This window comes from Ovis canadensis, chromosome 1, assembly GCF_042477335.2.
Source record: "Ovis canadensis isolate MfBH-ARS-UI-01 breed Bighorn chromosome 1, ARS-UI_OviCan_v2, whole genome shotgun sequence".
Lineage (NCBI taxonomy): Eukaryota > Metazoa > Chordata > Mammalia > Artiodactyla > Bovidae > Ovis > Ovis canadensis.
Window position 1 is genome coordinate 280,651,469 of NC_091245.1, and position 20,668 is coordinate 280,672,136.

Genomic DNA, 20,668 nt, shown 5'->3' on the forward strand with positions numbered 1-20,668 from the left:
CATGATGATGTGATCACTAATCTAGAGCCAGACATCTTGGAATGTGAAGTCAAGTGAGCCTTAGAAAGCATCACTATGAACAAAGCTAGTGGAGGTGATGGAATTCCAGTTGAACTGTTTCAAATCCTGAAAGATGATGCTGTGAAAGTGCTACACTCATTAGGCCAGCAAATTTGGAAAACTCAGCAGTGGCTAAAGGACTGTAAAAGTCAGTTTTCATTCCAATCCCAAGGAAAGGCAATGCCAAAGAATGCTCAAACTACCGCACAATTGCACTCATCTCACTCGCTAGTAAAGTAATGCTCAAAATTCTCCAAGCCAGGCTTCAGCAATCCGTGAACCGTGAACTCCCTGATGTTCAAGCTGGTTTTAGGATAAGGCAGAGGAACCAGAGATCAAATTGCCAACATCCGCTGGATCATGGAAAAAGCAAGAGAGTTCCAGAAAAACATCTATTTCTGCTTTATTGACTATGCCAAAGCCTTTGACTGTGTGGATCACAAGAAACTGTGGAAAATTCTGAAAGAGATGGGAATACCAGAACACCTAACCTGCCTCTTGAGAAATCTGTATGCAGGTCAGGAAGCAACAGTTAGAACAGGACATGGAACAATAGACTGGTTCCAAATAGGAAGAGGAGTACGTCAAGGTTGTATATTGTCACCCTGCTTATTTAACTTCTATGCAGAGTACATCATGAGAAACGCTGGACTGGAAGAAACACAAGCTGGAATCAAGATTGCCGGGAGAAATATCAATCACCTCAGATATGCAGATGACACCACTCTTATGGCAGAAACTGAAGAGGAGCTAAAAAGCCTCTTGATGAAAGTGAAAGAAGAGAGTGAAAAAGTTGGCTTAACACTCAACATTCAGAAAACGAAGATCATGGCATCTGGTCCCATCACTCCATGGGAAATAGATGGGGAAACAGTGGAAACAGTGTCAGACTTTACTTTTTTGGGCTCCAAAATTACTGCAGATGGTGACTGCAGCCATGAAATTAAAAGATGCTTACTCCTTGGAAGGAAAGTTATGATCAACCTAGATAGCATATTCAAAAGCAGAGACATTACCTTGCTGACTAAGGTCCGTCTAGTCAAGGCTATGGTTTTTCCTGTGGTCATGTATGGATGTGAGAGTTGGACTGTGAAGAAGGCTGAGCACCGAAGAACTGATGCTTTTGAACTGTGGTGTTGGAGAAGACTCTTGAGAGCCCCTTGGACTGCAAGGAGATCCAACCAGTCCATTCTGAAGGAGATCAACCCTGGGATTTCTTTGGAAGGAATGATGCTAAAGCTGAAGCTCCAGTACTTTGGCCACCTCATGCGAAGAGTTGACTCATTGGAAAAGACCCTGATGCTAGGAGGGATTGGGGGCAGGAGGAGAAGGGGACGACAGAGGATGAGGTGGCTGGATGGCATCACTGACTCGATGGACGTGAGTCTGAGTGAACTCGGGGAGATGGTGATGGACAGGGAGGTCTGGCGTGCTGCGATTCATGGGGTCGCAAAGAGTCGGACACGACTGAGCGACTGAACTGAACTGAACTGAACTGAAGGCATATACCCTGAGGAAACCAGGGTTGAAAAGGGCGGGGGGCGGGTGGGGCCGGGGCAGTGAGGGGAGGGTGAGGGGAGGGTGAGGGGAGGGGTGCAGGGCGAGGCATGGGGCAGGGCGGGGGCGGGGCGGGGTGGGGCGGGGTCTACTGGCCCAGGAAGGTTCCTAGGTATAGATCCAGCCCGAGTTTGAAGACCTGAGAACCAGCATAACAGATAGTGTACGTTCCAGTCCAAGCCAGAGTCCAGCGGCAGGAGAAGACCACTGTGCAAGCTTGTTCTGTGAAGCTTTTCCTGTGGCTCCAGGAAGAATCCCTTTCTTCTAGGTCTTCAGACTCGGATCGAAACTATACTTGGGGACCTTCCTGGGTCCCCAGATCACCAACTACAGCTCTTGGGGCTTCTCAGCTTCCATAATCATGTGACTTGATAATTCATATGATCTCTTTAATGTATTTGAGTCTGTTTCTCTGAAGGACCCAGACTAATCCTTAGCTTACATTGCTGCTGCTTTTTTTTTTTTTTTTTACATTGCTTCTTAAATTAATGATTTTGTGCTTGAACAAAACTTTCTCCATTCACAGTCCTATTATGGCTCCTAACTGTGCTCAAACTAGGGTGTACTCAAATCGAGGATGCTTAGTGCTTTAACTTCGGTGAGCTCAGCTAGAAGGCAGTCATGAGCATTCAGTGAAGGACAGGAAGCTGAGACTGAGGGAACTTGGGGCAGGGGCAGAGAGGAAGCGAGTGGCCAGAGGCGCAGCGTGCACTGCTCTGGAGTCTTCCAGGAGGTGAGGGTTCTGTGGAAGGGCAGTGACAGTGACATCTGGTATCTCCAGAAATGGAATAGTCAGTGTGATGCCCCAATCAGTGTGACAATTCTAGATGACCCATCTATTTGTAAAGACTTCCAGAGAGCCATGAGCTGCATACAGGGGCACGGCGGGGAGGGGAGGTCCAGAGCTGGGAAAATCTCCGTCAGGTGGGCTGACTCTTTGGACCAGGTTCCAGATCCAGCAGAAGACCTGGAGGGTTAGGTAGGAACCATCAAATATGTGCTCAATATATACCATGGGAGTGAAGAGAATAGAACAGCTCGCTGAAAACGGGGGTACCCATGGGCTCATCCCAGTGACCCCACATATAATTCTACACCCTTACCAACCCAGGGGTGGTATCTGTTCTGTTGCAGCTCTTTTAATGTAACCCAGTGAAGGAGTTCCTAGAAGCTAACAATCAGATGAATTATGTGAACCATCCTCTTGTAACGATTAGAGATCTACAGGCTTCCTAAGGGGACTGCAACATGTTTGGGTCAAGAATTGCATAGATTAGAACCTGAACGAGAGGAACTGGAGATGGTTCATTATGAAATAAATATCAGAGATTAGAATCAGAGACCATGCCTTTTCATACCGTCAATAAAAGAAACGTTGGGTGCCCAGGCCGGAACTGGCATGAGACAAGCGACGGGTCTAGAACTTGGGTACCGGGTGTCGTTCTTGTCACAAGTGCGTGCCCCTAGGTTGGCAGTATCAACATAGGAGTGGCCTTGTTGGTGAGCAGTATTGACCCAAAGATACTTGGTGAAAAACCTAATAAATTAGGGGGAAACACAGCCTTCAAAAGAGATTTTTTAGAAGTGAGACGGGCAGAGGGGAGGGAGAATAGAATATAGTAGACAGCAAGCTCTGCATAGCGGTGCTCGGGGGCCCAGTGGCAACAGCAGAGGGGGACAGCAGCACTGTGGAAGGAAAGCCGTAGAGGTTCTCACAGGAGACGGGGGCCACAGAGGAGCTCAGTGCGGGTGGGGAAGCTGACCTGTGAAGACAGCCCGATGCCAACGGAAACGCGTATCAGCAACAGAACAGGTGAACGTGTGTGTGTGTGTGTGTGTGTGTGTGTGAGAGAGAGAGAGAGAGAGAGAGAGAGAGAGAGAGATTTACCAGGAAATAGCCAGTATCCTCGGAGAAGGCAATGGCACCCCACTCCAGTACTCTTGCCTGGAAAACCCCATGGACGGAGGAGCCTGGTGGGCTGCAGTCCATGGGGTCGCGAAGAGTCGGACACGACTGAAGCGACTTGGCAGCAGCCGCAGCCAGTATCCTTGTTAACAGAGATTTCTGTACTTTGCCGTGTCATTCTCTATGGCCATGTATTTGCCTCTTGCCCTTACACCTGGGTTTAAATCGGGAGCTCTCCCATTGTCATCTCAGGCAACTTGCTTAACATGCCTGTGCCTCATTTCATCTGTAAAGTGGGGCTTACTCTGCATATGGCTGTTGTGAAACTAAGAAAAGAAAGAAAGTGAAAGTGAAGTCGCTCGGTCGTGTCCTACTCTTTGTGACCCCATGGACTGTGTAGCACACCAGGCTCCTCCCTCCATGGGATTCTCCAGGCAAGAGTACTGGAGTGGGGTGCCATTGCCTTCTCCAGGGGATCTTCCTGACCCAGGGACCGAACCCGGGTCTCCCGCACTGCAGGCAGACGCTTTAGCCTCTGAGCCACCAAGGAATGTAAAATGCTTAGAAAAGCACCTGGCGTAGCTTACAACACTCAGCGGATGCTGTTGTCGCCACCACTAGTGTTGTTATTAGTAGGAGCAGCGCCATATGAGTCCATTACAGCAATAGCAAACTATGTTCCGTAACAATGACCGTGGCTCTGTAGAAAGTCATTAAATATGTCCACATAAGAGCACCAACATCCACAAATATACAGCGGATGTTGGAATGATTTCTGTCAAGTTGCAGTTACCTAGTTAAGGTTGGAGTTTGAAGGGTTTAATATTTGCTTATGTGGACACTGAACCGCCTTAACTATGTCATTTCTATATAGTGTTGGGTAATTGAGAGGTCACCATGAACAGCTATGAAATATTTGTTTAAAAAAAATCTACAGGAATTGGTATTGGATTGGCATAGAGCAGGGTTTGGGTGTGGAAGAAAGAAGAATCAAGGGTGATATCTACCTATCAGCATAGATGGTGGTTGTTCCCTGGACAAAAAGGTGGAGATGAACAGGTAGGGTGAAGTGGAGATTCACGAGTTCAGGACATATTATGTTTGAGACATAATGAATCATACAAATGGGAATGATAAATGTGTGCTTGGAGTCAAGTTAAATAAATAGACTCGGGACATAAATCTGTGGATCATCAGAATACAGGTAATATCTTGAGCCATAAGAATAGACGACGTATCTCAGTAAAACGTAAAGAGAGAAAGAAGGGAAGTATCGCATGTTAACCTAAGAAAAAGTATAAAGTACTGATGGGTGCAGAGAATGTAAGCTCGTGCATTCCGAGACCCCCAGGTGACTCTGCTAATGAACCAGGCAGGAAACCACCACTTTATAGTATATTTTTGAGTAAACTTTCCGACAAAGTTACTTCTCCCATGGTTCAAATAATTCCACAGATGCTGAGAAGGGGAATATGCTTCTCAAAATACTCAGCAAAAATAATTACTGCGGGAACTCATGAAAAAAATCATTAAGACAATAGAGAAACACAATAATATAAGGTATATAATGAAATATTGTATAATATATGTGTGGAATAAAGTACACAATAAAATGTGTGTTTTATAACTAGGCTTCTTAAAAAGAGTTGACTAATTGGGTAGATACCAACATACTGGACTGAACAAATATCCTGGTTTCTTCTACCAACCATTGGAGACTAGATAATTAAACGTTCTCAGAAAGTATGTGTATTTCTCCCCAAACCTTGAACCAAACCTCCTAGATCCTGTTAGTGTCAGGAGGAATCATGAAGGGGCAGACGGAACTCTAGAATGGAACGGTAATTACAGGAAAAGAGCATAACTATTACTGATAATTATATGCCTGTCAAGAGTTCTTTCCTTCCGGTTCTAGAGGTCTGACCCCTTCTGAGGTAGAGTACTTGTAAATGCTAGGGAAGGAGGTGGAGGCATCCGCCTCCCAAACTTCTGCAGCTTCATGGAAGGAGACTGAAAAACACAGTAAATGCCATCTCAAGACACAGGTGCCCTAAGTCAGAATGAATACGGATAATTTATTTAAATATTAAATGTTAGGGTGATAGCTGTAACTCTTAATGGATAATAAAGAAGCCTAGAAAGTAGTTTCCCTGAAAAAAAAGAATGAAATTTTGCCATTTGCAGCAACGCAGACTTGGAGGGAATTATGCCAAGTGAAATAAGTCAGAGAAAGACAAGTACAGTATGATATCACCTATATGTGGAATCTAAAAAATACAACAGACTGGTGAGTGTCACAGAAAAAGAAGCAGACTCACAGATACAGAGAACAAACTAGCGGTTACCTGTGAGGAGAGGGAAGTGGGAAGGGGCAATACGGAGGTAGGGGGCTAAGAAGTGTAAGTATTATACTGTATATATAATAAGCCAAAAAACAGTCTTCAGTTCAGTTGCTTAGTTGTATCCACCTCTCTGCAACCCCATGGACTCCAGTGCGCCAAGCTTCCTTGTCCATCACCAACTCCCAAAGCTTGCCCAGACTCATGTCCATCAAGTCAGTGATGCCATCCAACCATCTCATCCTCTGCCATCCCCTTCTCCTCCTGTCTTCAATCTTTCCCAGCATCAGGGTCTTTTCAGATGAGTCAGTTCTTCTTCGCATAAGGTGGCCAAAGTATTGGGAGTTTCAGCATCAGTCCTTCCAATGAACACTCAGGACTGATTTCCTTTAGGATGGACTGGTTGGATCTCCTTGCTGTCCAAGGGACTCTCAAGAGTCTTCTCCAACACCACAGTTCAAAGCATCAATTCTTCAGTGCTCAGATTTCTTTACAGTCCAACTCTCACATGCATACATGACTATACTGGAAAAACCATAGCTTTGACTAGGTGGACCTTTATCAGCAAAGTAATGTCTCTACTTTTTAATATGCTGTCTAGGTTGGTCATAGCTTTTCCTCCAAGGAGCAAGCATCTTAATTTTATGGCTGCAGGTAGGGGTTTAAGAAGTGCAAACTATTATATATATATATATAAGCAAAAAAAAAACAAAACAAAACAAAACAAAACAAAACGGGTAATATAGCCAATATTTTATAATGGCTATAAATGGAGTGTGTTGCTCAGTTGTGTCTGACTCTTTGCGACCCCATGGACTGTAGCCCACCAGGCTCCTCTGTCCATGGGATTCTCCAGGCAAGAATCCTGCAGTGGGTAGCCATTCCCTTCTCCAGGGGGTCTTCCCTTGCATCTCAGGCAGATTCTTCACCATCTGAGCTGCAGGGAAGCCCCTCTAAAGGAGTGGCTCAGGGACCCTTCCCCAAGCTCTGGCACTCTTGTCAGCGCAGTTATGTGTGACCCTTCTCTGTACTCTTGAGTAAACAGTCACCCTACTGATTATCACCCATTATTTAAAATACCATAAATTAATAGGATGAGGGATCTAAAAAAAAAAAAAAGTTTCACGCCAAATAATCTGCTAAAGTTAAGGGATATTCATAAACAAATTTGGCAGTCAAAAACCAAATAAGAATACCCATTCTATGGGGAGACTTTTTTCACTTCAACCTCTACCAAGTAAGGAGGCAACTCCAGAGAGACTTCAGATCTCTCTGCAGCATCTCTCTTGACGATCGAATTCTCTCACAATACTCATGCTGATGTAGGTGACTCCCGAATTCAGACTTCTTTCCTAAGCTCTTATTCTCATTTTCAGTGACCAGCTGGATATTTTCGCCTAGACCTTCTTAAACTCACCCTGTTCAAAGTTGACTGCACCCTCTTCCTGGGAAGCCTGCACCTCCCCTTGTGTTTTCTTTTTCTGTTTATGTCATCACCACCCTTTGTCACTTGTAAACTGTGAATCTCAGATCTATCTTTGTCTCTTCCTCTTCTTTGCCTCCAGCAGATGCTGTAAACTGTATAATTTTAGCTTCCCAGTTGTCAAGCCCTGAACGTTTACCTCCATAGAGTCTGATGTTCGTCCCATCTCCCCAATCCCCTCTGCCATTTCCACATCTAGTTCTTGTTATCTCATACCAAGATTAGGGTTGCAGCCACTGCGTTTAATATCACCTGCACAGGGGGATGTTCTAGGAGGCTAGGAAAACTTAGATTTCAGGACTCAGCATTCAGAAGAGCCCCTTCCAACATCCTGTACTTAACGTCAAATTCTTTCTTGAGGAGCACCCCATAATTATTTAAGCTTCAGGCCCTCAGCACACCATGTTTCCTGAGGCATGACTAACCATCCCAATCTCTGAGTCAGTGGCCCACCATCAACCCACCCAAGCTGACTACATCATAAACTCATTCTCCTCTGTCTGATTCAAAAGCCTTCCCACCTATATCCATATTAGTCCACTTAATGCATACTGTTCTTACACCGATGAGCTGCTACGACACACCTTCTTCTTACCCAGCTCCACTGTGCTTCTGCTTACCTATTTTCCTCTACCGTGACCGTCCCTCCTGCCTCACCCTCACCTTTCTCCCTACCATACCCCCAAGTTGAAATTTCACCCTATGCTAAGGTTCCAAATGAGGTGTCACCATCCCCATGAAGACTCCTTAGATGTTTGCTAACCAGACATAAATCCTTCCTCTAAATTCCTGCTGACTGGAACTTCCCAGATGAAATTCTTACTTTATATCCTTGGGTATAAGCAAATAAGGGCCCGCGTGTTAAACCCGTAAACAAATCCTGTTCATAAGCAGAGCTTCGCTGGCACACAGCCACACCCATTTGTTCGTATATTGTCCTGTGGCTGCTTTCACATGACAACCACGCAGTTGACTCTTGCAACTGTTACCCAGAATATATATTTTTTCATCTTTTAAACTCCCTGCAATCGAGAGGCTTTCTTAGCAGTCAATAACTGATTGAGTAGACTACTGTACTCCACCAGTTTCTGCTCGCACTGTTACTCCCTGCATCCCAGGTGAAAGACACTTAGAATGCAAGGAACAAGTAGAGACCTTAAGATGATGTCTGAGTACAATGGGAAGATATGACTGATTTATACATTAAGGAAATCATTCTTGATGTCAGAGCGTGTGGATATAAAAATCCTCCCTCAAAAGTGTCTTACTGTGGTAGACAATGAAATGTGATGCTCAGACACCCTTTCAAGATGGGACTCACTCAGCAACTGTGAGGAGAGTGATTGGCTATACCTTTTCCAACATAATGTGTACACAAACATTCTGATCTTTGCCAATGACAGGTGAGAAGTGACATCCCAGTGCTTTCAATATGCATTTCCTCATTTGTATTTCCTTTTTTTCCTCATTTCCTCATTATGAAGAGGAGCGAGCATTTCTTCTTGAGTTTATTTTCATATGTTAAGAATCATTTAATTTCTATAAGGTGTCTCTTCATATTCTTTGACTATTTTTCAGCTGAACTAGTAGTCTTTCTGATACTGATTTGTGGACCTTCTTTATTTATTAGGGAATTGCCTTTTATCTGCACTGTAAGCTGTACTTCATTTTCCTCATTTGTCACTTGCCTTTTGACCCGGTGGCTTTGTTGAAAGGACTGATTCCTACAAGCCTGAATTAGCCTGAATTGTTTGGCTGAAACACACACACAGCATTGGTTCAGGTATGAAATGAACTGCTTAATAGTGCTGCTTCATAACTGCGGGTTTTAGGTAAGGTTTGGGGTAGCAGTCTATGCCAGCTTGTCAGCATTGTTGATGGATAACAGTGGGACTGTTCACTTATACCCAGCCTCACTAAGGCTCTTGGAGGAGCTCTGACCTAAGCTCTTACATGGAAGGCATGTGCTTAAGTGACCAGCAAGGTGCCAATAAGCCCCGTCTGAGACTCCCTGGGGGCTCCTTGGTTTTGAGACATTTTGTACAGACATCAGTGGTTCCTGATCTGAGAGGTAAAGTGCACCCTGGCCCAGCCAGGGCAGAGCACAGCTCGAGTTTGTACCTGGTCCCTCCAGGCTGCCCTGAGCCATGACGCATGTCCTTGTTTAATGCTGGTGCTGTTATTATCCTTGTTTAATGCTGTTGCTGTATTATATGGTTCTCCTGCAATAAACTGTAGACCTGAAACCCATTGTCCTTTAGGATCCTATGAGTCTTCGTTAGCAGTGAAATGCTCACCATCCATCGGAACAGTGAATTCTGCAATACAAATTTCCTTTTATCTTTATCTAGTCAAAATTGTCAATCTGCTTTATAGCTTAGGGATTTGTGGTGCTGTTGTTTTATCTATATTATAATGATTTTTTCATCTGATTGTTGATTTATCCTTGGCTTAAAATTGCTTTGCCTGTTGTAGGATATTGAGTTTCACATGTGTTGAGTGGGAGCTTTTGCTTTCTCTTTCTCTCTTGCTCCTCTTCATCCCAGGTGGACTTATATTGCTGATTTAAACTCCTTATCCAGAGTGATTTGGGGAAATACAACAAATCCAGTTCAGTCACTGAGCCAGTGACTTGATGGGGCTGTATTGCAGCCCCTCAAGCTCACAAAGTTCTATTAGCCATAAGCCCACAATACTTCTTTATGCCTCATTTCCAGAGCAGAGAACATTAAAGAGTTAGCCCCACACAGTTCCTATAAGCATGTTACCCAAAGCCCAGCAAATCTATAATTTGAACCTCAATCTGACCTTTGATTTTCTCCCCATAGAGATGCTCCTATAGATTTTGAGCCTTATGTCTTTTATATTTTATATATCTTTCCAACATGTTTGGAGCAAAATTTACAACTCTATCTGGATCAGAAGTGTGTGGTGATATACAAATACTTTCCCTATATTTCTCCATCTATATGCTGAAAGAAATAAAATGTTATGTTATTAAATAAGACATGTTAGTGTCTATAACTATGCTCCCAAGAAGAAGTCTCTTCTCAAACCATGATCAGGAGAACAAAGAATGGCTTTCAGAAGAGTTTGATAAATATCCTCTAATCACTCTCAATCAGGACTCCAGCTTGAATTTCTGACACTGCTGTATATTTTAATAATCTCAGCTACTCACTAGGCAATCTTTCCACGTAACAATAGATCGCTGACACACCACGGTAACTAAAGTTCTGAGTGTGATGTTTTGATTAAAAACTAAATTGCTAAGCATTGTACAATAAAAATCAGGCTTCTACAATTACAAGTTTAAGTAGCTGAAAATGCCTGAAATAATAGCCTCTGATCTCTTTTTTCATTGATACAGGCAAAAGGATTAAAGTTGAAAGACCACTGGAGATCTGAGGTCTGAAAGAACGCGTGGATGAAATGCTCCATGAAGAGACTTTCAGATCCAACTGAGACTGAACTGGAGAGCATTAGAAACCAAAGTCATCAGCACTCTGAGCCTCAGCTAAATCTCTAGAGAACGGTTGTTCTCCCATTATAATGACATGGAGAAAACCGCATTCACTAGAATCCTTTTTCAGGAACAGCACTACTTGTGCTTGGAAATCACTCCTCAGTAAGCCTGCCTGGGGTAGATGTTGAGACCTGCAAGGAACCTCAGAGTCTGTGGAAGTGACCTGGGGGAAGCCTTCAGTGATGCCAGATGGAGGGGAAGGAAGAAGAAGAAACACAGGCTATAGCAAGCAAGATGGCAAGATGCAGTATGCCTGTGAGCTCTTCCTATGTTCCTTCCTCAAACTTTGTAGAGACCCTCATGAAACATGTAAAGATTTGATAGGAATGGGTTTTCTCCAGTGGAAACAGTAAGCAGATGGGCCTATGCATCTAAGGCATTCTGGAACAATTTAGAAACAGCCTAGAAGAGAAGGGAAGGCCAGCGAAGAAACGCTCGTCCCAGAGTCAGCAAGCACTTTCTGTAGAGAACCAAACAAGGGTCTTCGGCCTGTGAGCCGTACAGTCTCTGTGACAGCTGCTCAGTTCTGCCATTTTAGGGGGAAAACAGTCGTGGACAATATGTTTTAAAAAAAGTAACTTCACATAAGTTTTCATGTGTCACAAAGATTACCCTTTACCTTTTTGGACACCATTTAAAAATGTAAAAGCCATTCTTAAGCTGTGGACCACATAAAAGCAAAATTCGGCCCATGAGTTGTAGTGTGCCATGCCCTGGCCTGAGATATAAGGTATGAGACGGCAGTTAAGGCATGGGAATGTTAGGCAGTTAGAATAGGAAAATGGAGTCCAGAATGGTGGTGGCTAAAAACAAGGAAGGGAAAGCCCGGGAAAACAGAACACAGGAAGTTCCGAGGACTGCAGTGAGGACCTCAGGTGGACCTGAACAGTGCTAGCCCGTTTACACAGGGCAGGCCCCGCGCTGGGGGAGAAAGCACACACAGAACGAGGGGCCCGAGGGCCGGAGGCCTCCCTCCCTCCCTCTCTCTCCTCTTCATGTCTCTTGGGTCGGCATGCCCTCAAGCCTCGAGGGTGTATTTTCCTTTATTTTCTAAATAAAACTGAGCTGTAACACGGAGCTGCAACACAGATCTGTCCAAGAGCTGTGACACGGTCTGTCCAAGGGCTGTAACGCTGCTCCATCACTTCAAATTTTTGTTGTGATGAGAAAACTACACACTCCTCCAACAGGAAGATCTTCAGGCTGTCTCAGGAAGTAGAAACCATGCTAGTCTATAAAGGTACGGTTATATCTGCAACCATGCAGATAACTTCTATAAAAACTCCAGGCAGCTCTCTTAAAAAGACATGGTGAACTCTAAGGAGCTTCTTAGTTACTTTAGCAGGCCTCCTGACTTCAGCACCCCTCTTTTTGTCATGCCTAGATTTGTGAAACACTCTTATGTACTATTTAACAAAACAAGATTGTTGTTTTTTCAGACCAGAGGGGACAAGGGAAAGAATTTCATGTGGAGTGGAGTGAAGGAGCGAGCAGATGGCACCAGCTTGGTTTGGGGGAACTCAGGACGCAGTTAGATTCCAGGCACAGATTTTTCAAAGGCTTGAACTCATTGTATATTATTATCTAGAAACTTTGAAAATGAAGACCCTTCTTGCTCTCACTCCTCTGAGCCACACATCTCCCAAACTAGGAGGTAAATGGAGAAAGAAGCAGTTCAAGCTCCCATGGAGCTCCTAGGCGATGGCGTGGAAGCTTCTGGAGTAGAAAGAGGAAGAACATGTATTCCTGAGTCACTCCAAGAAAGGCACTCAAGAATCGAAGGCCACGTGTTACAGTTAGATTAATAGAAAAGGAACAGGTGGGGAGAGAAAACATGATGTGGACAGGTAGGTGCACCCAAGAAGAAGAAATGGAGATTAGAGGCTTGGCTTCAGTTCAGTCTCTAATTCACCAGTTGTCATTTTTTTCTTTTCTTTCCCTTGGCTTTATATTAGAAGAGCCAGTTGTATTCCCAACTTAAAATTGCCTTAAGGTTTTAAAAATCACCTTACAGTCTAAAAGTTGCTGGTAACTGTATTAGGCACTCTTGGAATTCAACGCCTTCTGGAAAACATGTGGGTGACATTATCCAACTTTGACTATATACTATACTAAAACACCCAGAAGATCAGAGAATCTCAATACCTTTCTTGAAACTGGTCCTAATTAAGGACTTAAATTGCTCAGGGAGATTCCTCTCTGCCTCTGATGGATTAAAAATGATGAAAGTTCTCACCTCCTTCAGAAGCATTAAGGGCACTGGTTCCCTTCCCTTCTGGTCCCAGGACGCTGCTAAGGACATCCCCTTGAATCCAGATGAGACAGGCTGGGACCTGGGATTCTCTACCAGAGACAAAGATCTCCTCCAGCAACAGAATACAAAGAGACTCTGAATGACTAAAAGTGACTATGGGCATGTGCAGTTGGGGTAATTGTAAACAACAGGATAAGCACAGCACAGCACAAGATACCAAAAGGTGACAAACCGACCACCATTTCTGCGATGCCAGGAGCAAAGCAGGGCAAGGTCCCTGCACAGGGCCCACCACAGGGGCGGGCAGACCCCCTAAGGCAGGCCTCTTGCAGACCCACAGACCCGCCCCCGCTATCACCCTCTTTAAGAACCGAAGAACCTACCCTCCGGGAGCAGCAGGGACACCTCTTTCTTGTTTTTGCTCCTTTGAGCTACAGAAAGAGCCTTAATAAAATCTTCCCGGAAATTCTGCCTGGCCTCTTATCAACTTCTACTTGATTAAAGGGTCCAAAAACCCCCAGTGGGTAACACAACTTCACGGTGTTCTTGGGTTTTTCTTTATGTCTTTACATCTTTTAAAACATTTGGGAACTTCCCTGGTGGTCCAGAAGTTAAAAATCTGCCTGTCATATGGGCACAGCTTGACCCTTGGTCAGGGGAGACTCCATGGCACCCCACTCCAGTACTCTTGCCTGGAAAATCCAATGGACAGAGGAGCCTGGTGGGCTGCCGTCCATGAGGTCGCAAAGAGTCAGACACAACTGAGCGACTTCACTTTCACTTTTCACTTTCATGCATTGGAGAAGGAAATGGCAACCCACTCCAGTGTTCTTGCCTTGAGAATCACAGGGACGGGAGAGCCTGGTGGGCTGCCGTCTATGGGGTCGCACAGAGTCGGACACAACTGAAGCGACTTAGCAGCAGCAGCAGCAGCAGGGGAGATTCCACACACCACAGGGCAACTGCGCCTGTGCACCACGATTAATTACTGAGCCCGAGCTCTAGAGACTGTGCTCCACAACAAGAGAAGTCACCACAGCGAGAAGCCCCCACACACGGCACCTAGAGAGTAGCCCCTGCAACCAGAAACAGCCTGAATGTAGCAATGAAGACCCTGTGCAGCCGGATAAATAACTAAGCAGACATTCAGGGTTGCTTATAACAGAAACAGGCAGAATAAGATCACAGACCATTAAAAGAGAACCAAGGACACAAACAAGCAAACAAACACACACCTACAAGGACACCTACAAGTTTCTAACAAACAGGAGAATAGAGTATGGATCTTTCATTATTATTGGAAGGAAACACACCAGTTTACTGCAAAGATTCAACCCTCAGCATTACCCTAAGTTTTTAAATGAATTTTATTATTCAGTAACATGGATTTGGAGAAGACTCTTGAGAGTCCCTTGGACTGCAAGGAGATCCAACCAGTCCATCCAAAAGGAGATCAGTCCTGGGTGTTCATTGGAAGGATTGATGTTGATGCTGAAATTCCAAGACTTTGGCCACCTGATGCAAAGAGCTGACTCATTTGAAAAGACCCTGATTTTGGGAAAGATTGAGGGCAGGAGGAGAAGGGGACAACAGAGGATGAGGTGATTGGATGGCATCACTGATTCAATGGGCATGAGTTTGGGTGGACTCCAGGAGCTGGTGATGGACAGGGAGACCTGGTGTGCTGCAGTCCATGAGGTATCAAAGAGTCGGACACAACTGAGCGACTGAACTGCACTGAACTGAACATGAATTTATTTATCGAGACCTACCTCTAGGCCTCAGTGTTAGGCACTGGAGAGACAAAGATGGAGTGCATGTCCTGAGCCCTGACTGTTATAAGCAACCCCGAATGTCTGCTTGTCTATTTATCTGGCTGCACAGGGTCTTCACTGCTACACTCAGGCAGTCTGTGGTTGCAGGGCCACTCTCTAGGTGCTGTGTGTGGGGGCTTCTCGCTGTGCTGACTTCTCTTGCTGAGGAGCACAGGCTCTAGAGTGCGGGCTCAGGTGCTCACGGTGTAGTGAGGGAGACAAATATCTAAACCAACTACGATTTGGGCTGAGACTCCTAATGGGACTTTATACGAGACGCTGTGGAGGGGCTATCACGAGCACCACTGCTGCTAGGCAGCCAGGGTGAACCCGCCCACATCCCTGGCCACAGGGTCCCCCAGATCAGTCCCAGGGCAGCTATGCCGAGGGCCCAAACCAATGGTGGAGCAGGGGGCCCACCAGGGGAGATCCAACCAGTCCATCCAAAAGGAGATCAGTCCTGGGTGTTCATTGGAAAGATTGATGTTGACGCTGAAATTCCAAGACTTTGACCACCTGATGCAAAGAGCTGACTCATTTGAAAAGACCCTGATTTTGGGAAAGATTGAGGGCAGGAGGAGAAGGGGACAACAGAGGATGAGGTGACTGGATGGCATCACCGATTCAATGGGCATGAGAAGGAAGGAAACCTTCCCACAGGCCCTACTGAGTGCTCTGATTGGGAAAATGAAACAGAGGAAGCAACAGAAAGGACGGAGGGTCCTGCACACCAGTGGATGGGGCCCTGGACGTGGCACCCTGGGGACATGCGGAGCCCGCAGAGGCAAGCCACTGCCCTCCTGGAAGGTGGTTTCCCAGGCGCTGGCTTCCTCACTCGCAGTAGCCAAGAGCATCTCAATAGGGATGCAGACACGGTTGAGGATGTGAAGGAAACTGGAGTTTGGGAAGCCACCGTACACGGAGGCTGGTGCCACGTGCCAGGTGAAGCTGAGGAGAGAGGCCCAGACCTGAGGCAGGAGCACAGCCCTACACGGCCTTCCCCCCTGAGAGCTCTAAGCAGGCCAGGGAGGCGATGCCGGCCGCCAGCAGCTGGAGAGAAGCAGCATGTGGGAGACAGAGCAAAGGACCGGCAACAATGCCGGCTGAAGATGCTGCCGTATCTGGACTACTGTAAATAAAAGTTTTCAAATTAGTATTTTCCGTATTTTTAGGTAAACACCCAGGAGTGGGATTGCTGTGTCATACAGGAGTTCTGGTTTTAGTTTTTTGAGAAACGGCCGTACTATTTTTCACGGTGGCTGCTACAATTTATGTTCACACCAACAGTGTGTGAGGGCTCCGTTTTCTTCGCATCCATGCCAACACTTGTTATTTACAGATTTTCTGATAGTTGTGTTTACAAATGTGAGATGGTATCTCATTGTGGCTTTGATTTGCATTTCCTGAGCTTCCCTGGTGGCCCACTGGCAAAGAATATATCTGCCAATGCTGGAGTCACAGGTTCAGACCCAGGGTTGGGAAGATCCCCAGGAGAAGGAAATAGCAGACCATTCCAGTATTCTTGCCAGGAAAACCCCATGGTCAGGGAGCCTGACAGACTACAGTCCTTGGGGCCACAAAGAGTCAGACGGGACTCAGTGACTGAGCATGCACGGTAATAGCAACACTGACCATCTTTTCATGGATGTGTTGAATGTCTTTATGTCTTCTTTAGAAAATTATCTATCCAAATCTGTCCATTTTTAATTACGTCGGGTTTTTCTTAATATTGAGTTGTATGAGCTGTTTATTCATTTTGGATATTAACCACTCGTTGGTCATATCACTTGCAAATATTTCCTCTGATTCAGCATGCTGTCTATTCGCATTGTCAGTGATTTCCTTTGCTGTCCAAAAGCTTTTAGAGGGCTTCCCTGGTGGCTCAGCTGGTAAAGAATCCACCTGCAATGTGGTAGACCTGGGTTCAATCCATGGGTTGGGAAGATCCCCTAGAGAAGGGAACGGCTACCCACTCCCGTGTTCTGGCCTGGAGAATCCCACAGGCTGTGTAGTCCATGGGGTCACATGGCCTGGAGAATCCCACAGACTGTATAGTCCATGGGGTCACAAAGAGTCAGACACGACTGAGCAACTTTGACTTTTCACCACCTAACTAGAGACTTCCTTGGTGGCTCAGACAGTAAAGAATCCGCCTGCAGTATAGGAGACCTGGGTTCAATCCGCGGGTTGGGAAGATCCCCTAGAGAAGGGAACAGCTACCCACTCCAGTGTTCTGGCCTGGAGAATCCCACAGGCTGTGTAGTCCACGGGGTCACATGGCCTGGAGAATCCCACGGGCTGTGTAGTCCACGGGGTCACATGGCCTGGAGAATCCCACAGGCCATGTAGTCCATGGGGTCACATGGCCTGGAAAATCCCACGGGCTGTGTACTCCACGGGGTCACATGGCCTGGAGAATCCCACAGGCTGTGTAGTCCACGGGGTCACATGGCCTGGAGAATCCCACGGGCTGTACAGTCCACGGGGTCACAAAGAGTCGACACAATAGAGCAACTTTCGCTTTCAGGTTCCAGTTGATTTACTTTTGCCTTTGTTTCCTTTGTCTTAGGAGACAGATGAATACATATATATATGCAAATATGTGTGTGTATATATATATATGTTTACAACTGGGGCTTCCCAGGTGGCACTACTGGTAAAGAACCCACCTACCACCCAAGACTGACAAGCCATGGTGGAGACTTCTGACAGAACGCGGTCCACTGGAGAAGGGAATGGCAAACCACTTCCGCATTATTGCCTCGAGAACCCCAGGAATAGTTCAAAAAGGCAAAAAGATACAACAGTGAATTATGAACTCCCCAGAACTCCCCCAGAAGGATGTGACTGGTGATGAAAGTAAAATCTGATGCTGTAAAGACCAATATTGCATAGGAACCTGGAATGTCAGGTCCATGAATCAAGGCAAATTGGAAGTGGTCAAACAGGAGATGGCAAGAGTGAACGTTGACATTTTAGGAATCAGTGTATTAAAATGGACTGGAAAGGGTGAATTTAACTCAGACGACAATTGTATCTACTACACTGGGCAAGAATCCCTAAGAAGAAATGGAGAAGCCATAATAGTCAATGAGAGTCCGAAATGCAGGACGTGGATGCAATCTCAAAAGAGACAGAATGATCTCTGTTTGTTTCCAAGGCAAACCATTCAATATCACAGTAATCCAAGTCTATGCCCCAACCAGTAACACTGAAGAAGCTGAAGTTGAACAGTTCTATGAAGACCCAGAAGACCTTCTAGAACTAACATCCAAAAAAGATGTCCTTTTTTTTATAGGGGACTAGAATGCAAAAGTAGGAAGTCAAAAGATACCTAGCATAACAGACAAATTTGGCCTCAGGGTACAGAATGAAGCAGGGCAAAGGGTAACAGAGTTTTGCCAAGAGAACGCACTGATCATAACAAACACCCTCTTCCAACAACACAAGAGAAGACTCTACACATGGAAATCACCAGGTGGTCAACACCAAAACCAAACTGATTATATTCTTTACAGCCAAGGATGGAGAAGCTCTATACAGTCAGCAAAAACAAGACTGGGAGCTGACTGTGGCTCAGATCACAAACTCCTTATTACCAAATACAGACTTAAATGAAGAAAGTAGAGAAAACCACTAGACGATTCAGGTATGGCCTAAATCAAATCCCTTACAATTATACAGGGGAAGCGACAAATAGATTCAAGGGATTAGATCTGATAGACAGTGTGCCTGAAGAACTATGGACAGAGGTTCATGACATTGTACAGGAGGCAGTGATCAATACCATCCTCATGAAAAAGCAATGCAAAAGGGCAAAATGGTTGTCTGAGGAGGCCTTACAAATAGCTGTGAAAAGGAGAGAAGCAGAAGGCAAAGGAGAAAAAGAAAGAAATACCCATTTGAATGCAGAGTTCCAAAAAATAACAAGGAGAGATAAGAAAACCTTCCTCAGTGATAAATGCAAAGAAATAGGGGAAAACAATAAAATGGGAAAGACAAGAGATCTCTTCAAGAAATTTAGAGACCAAGGGAATATTTCATGCAAAGATGGGCTCAATAAAGGACAAAAATGGTCTGGACCTAACAGAAGCAGAAGATATTAAGAAGAGGTGGCAAGAATACACAGAAGAACTATACAAAAAAGATCTTCATGACCCAGATAATCACAATAGTTTGATCACTCACCTGGAGCCAGATATCCTGAAATGCAAAGTCAAGTGGGCCTTAGGAAGCATCACTATGAGCAAAGCTAGTGGAGGTGATGGAATTCTAATTGAGCTATTTCAATTCTTCAAAGATGATGCTGTGAAAGTGCTGCACTCAATATGCCAGCAAATTTGGAAAACTCAGCAGTGGCCAGAGGACTGGAAAAGGTCACTTTTCATTCCAATCCCAAAGAAAGGCAATGCTAAAGAATGCTCATACTACTGCACAATTGCACTCATCTCACACGCTAGCAAAATGATTCTCAAAATTCTCCAAGCAAGGCTTCAAAAGTACGTGAACCGTGAACTTTCAAGCTGGATGTTGAACTTTCAAGCAAGATGTTCAAGCTGGATATACAAAAGGCAGTGGAACCAGAGATCAAATTGCAAACATCAGCTGGATCATCAAAAAAGCAAGAGGGTTCCAGAAAACATCTACTTCTGCTTTATTGACTATGCCAAGGCCTTTGACTGTATGGATCACAACAAACTGTGGAAAATTCTGAAAGAGATGGGAATACAAGACCACCTTACCTGCCTCCTGAGAAATCTGTATGCAAGTCAAGAAGTAACAGTTAGAACCAGACATGGAACAGCTGACTGATTCCAAATTTGGAAAGGAGTACATCAAGGCTGTATATTGTCACCCAGCTTATTTAACTTATATGCAGAGTACATCATGAGAAACGCTGGGCTAGAAGAAGCACAAGCTGGAATCAAGATTGCCGGGAGAAATATCAATAACTTCAAATATGCAGATGACACCACCCTTATGGCAGAAAGTGAAGAGGAACTAAAAAGCCTCTTGATGAAAGTGAAAGAGGAGAGTGAAAAAGTTGGCTTAAAACTCAACATTCAGAAAAGTAAGATTATGGCATCTGGTCCCATCGCTTCATAGCAAATAGATGTTAAAACAGTGGAAACAGTGACAGACTTTATTTTGGGGGGCTCCAAAATCACTGCAGCCTTGAAATTAAAAGACACTTGCTCCTTGGAAGAAAAGTTATGACCAACCTAGACAGCATATTAAGAAGCAGAGACATTACTTTGCCAACAAAGGTCCAAATAGTCAAAGCTGTGGTTTTTCCAGTAGTCATGCATGGATGTGAGAGTTTGACTATAAAGAAAGCTGAGCACCAAAGAATTGATGCTTTTGAACTGTGGTGTTGGGGACTCTTGAGAGTCCCTTGGACTGCAAAGATACCCAACCAGTCCATCCCTAAGGAAATCAGTCCTGAATATTCATTGGAAGGGCTGATGCTGAAGCTGAAACTCCAATACTTTGGCCATGTGATGTGAAGAACTGACTCATTGGAAAAGATCCTGATTCTGGGAAAGATTGAAGGCAGGAGGAGAAGGGCACGAAAGAAGATGAGATGGTTGGATGACATCACTGACTCCGTGGACATGAGTTTGAGTAAGCTCTGGGAGTTGGTGATGGACAGGGAAGCCTGGCGGTGCTGCAGTCCATGGGGTCACAAACAGTCAGACACGACTGGTGACTGAAATGATGTTTACAAT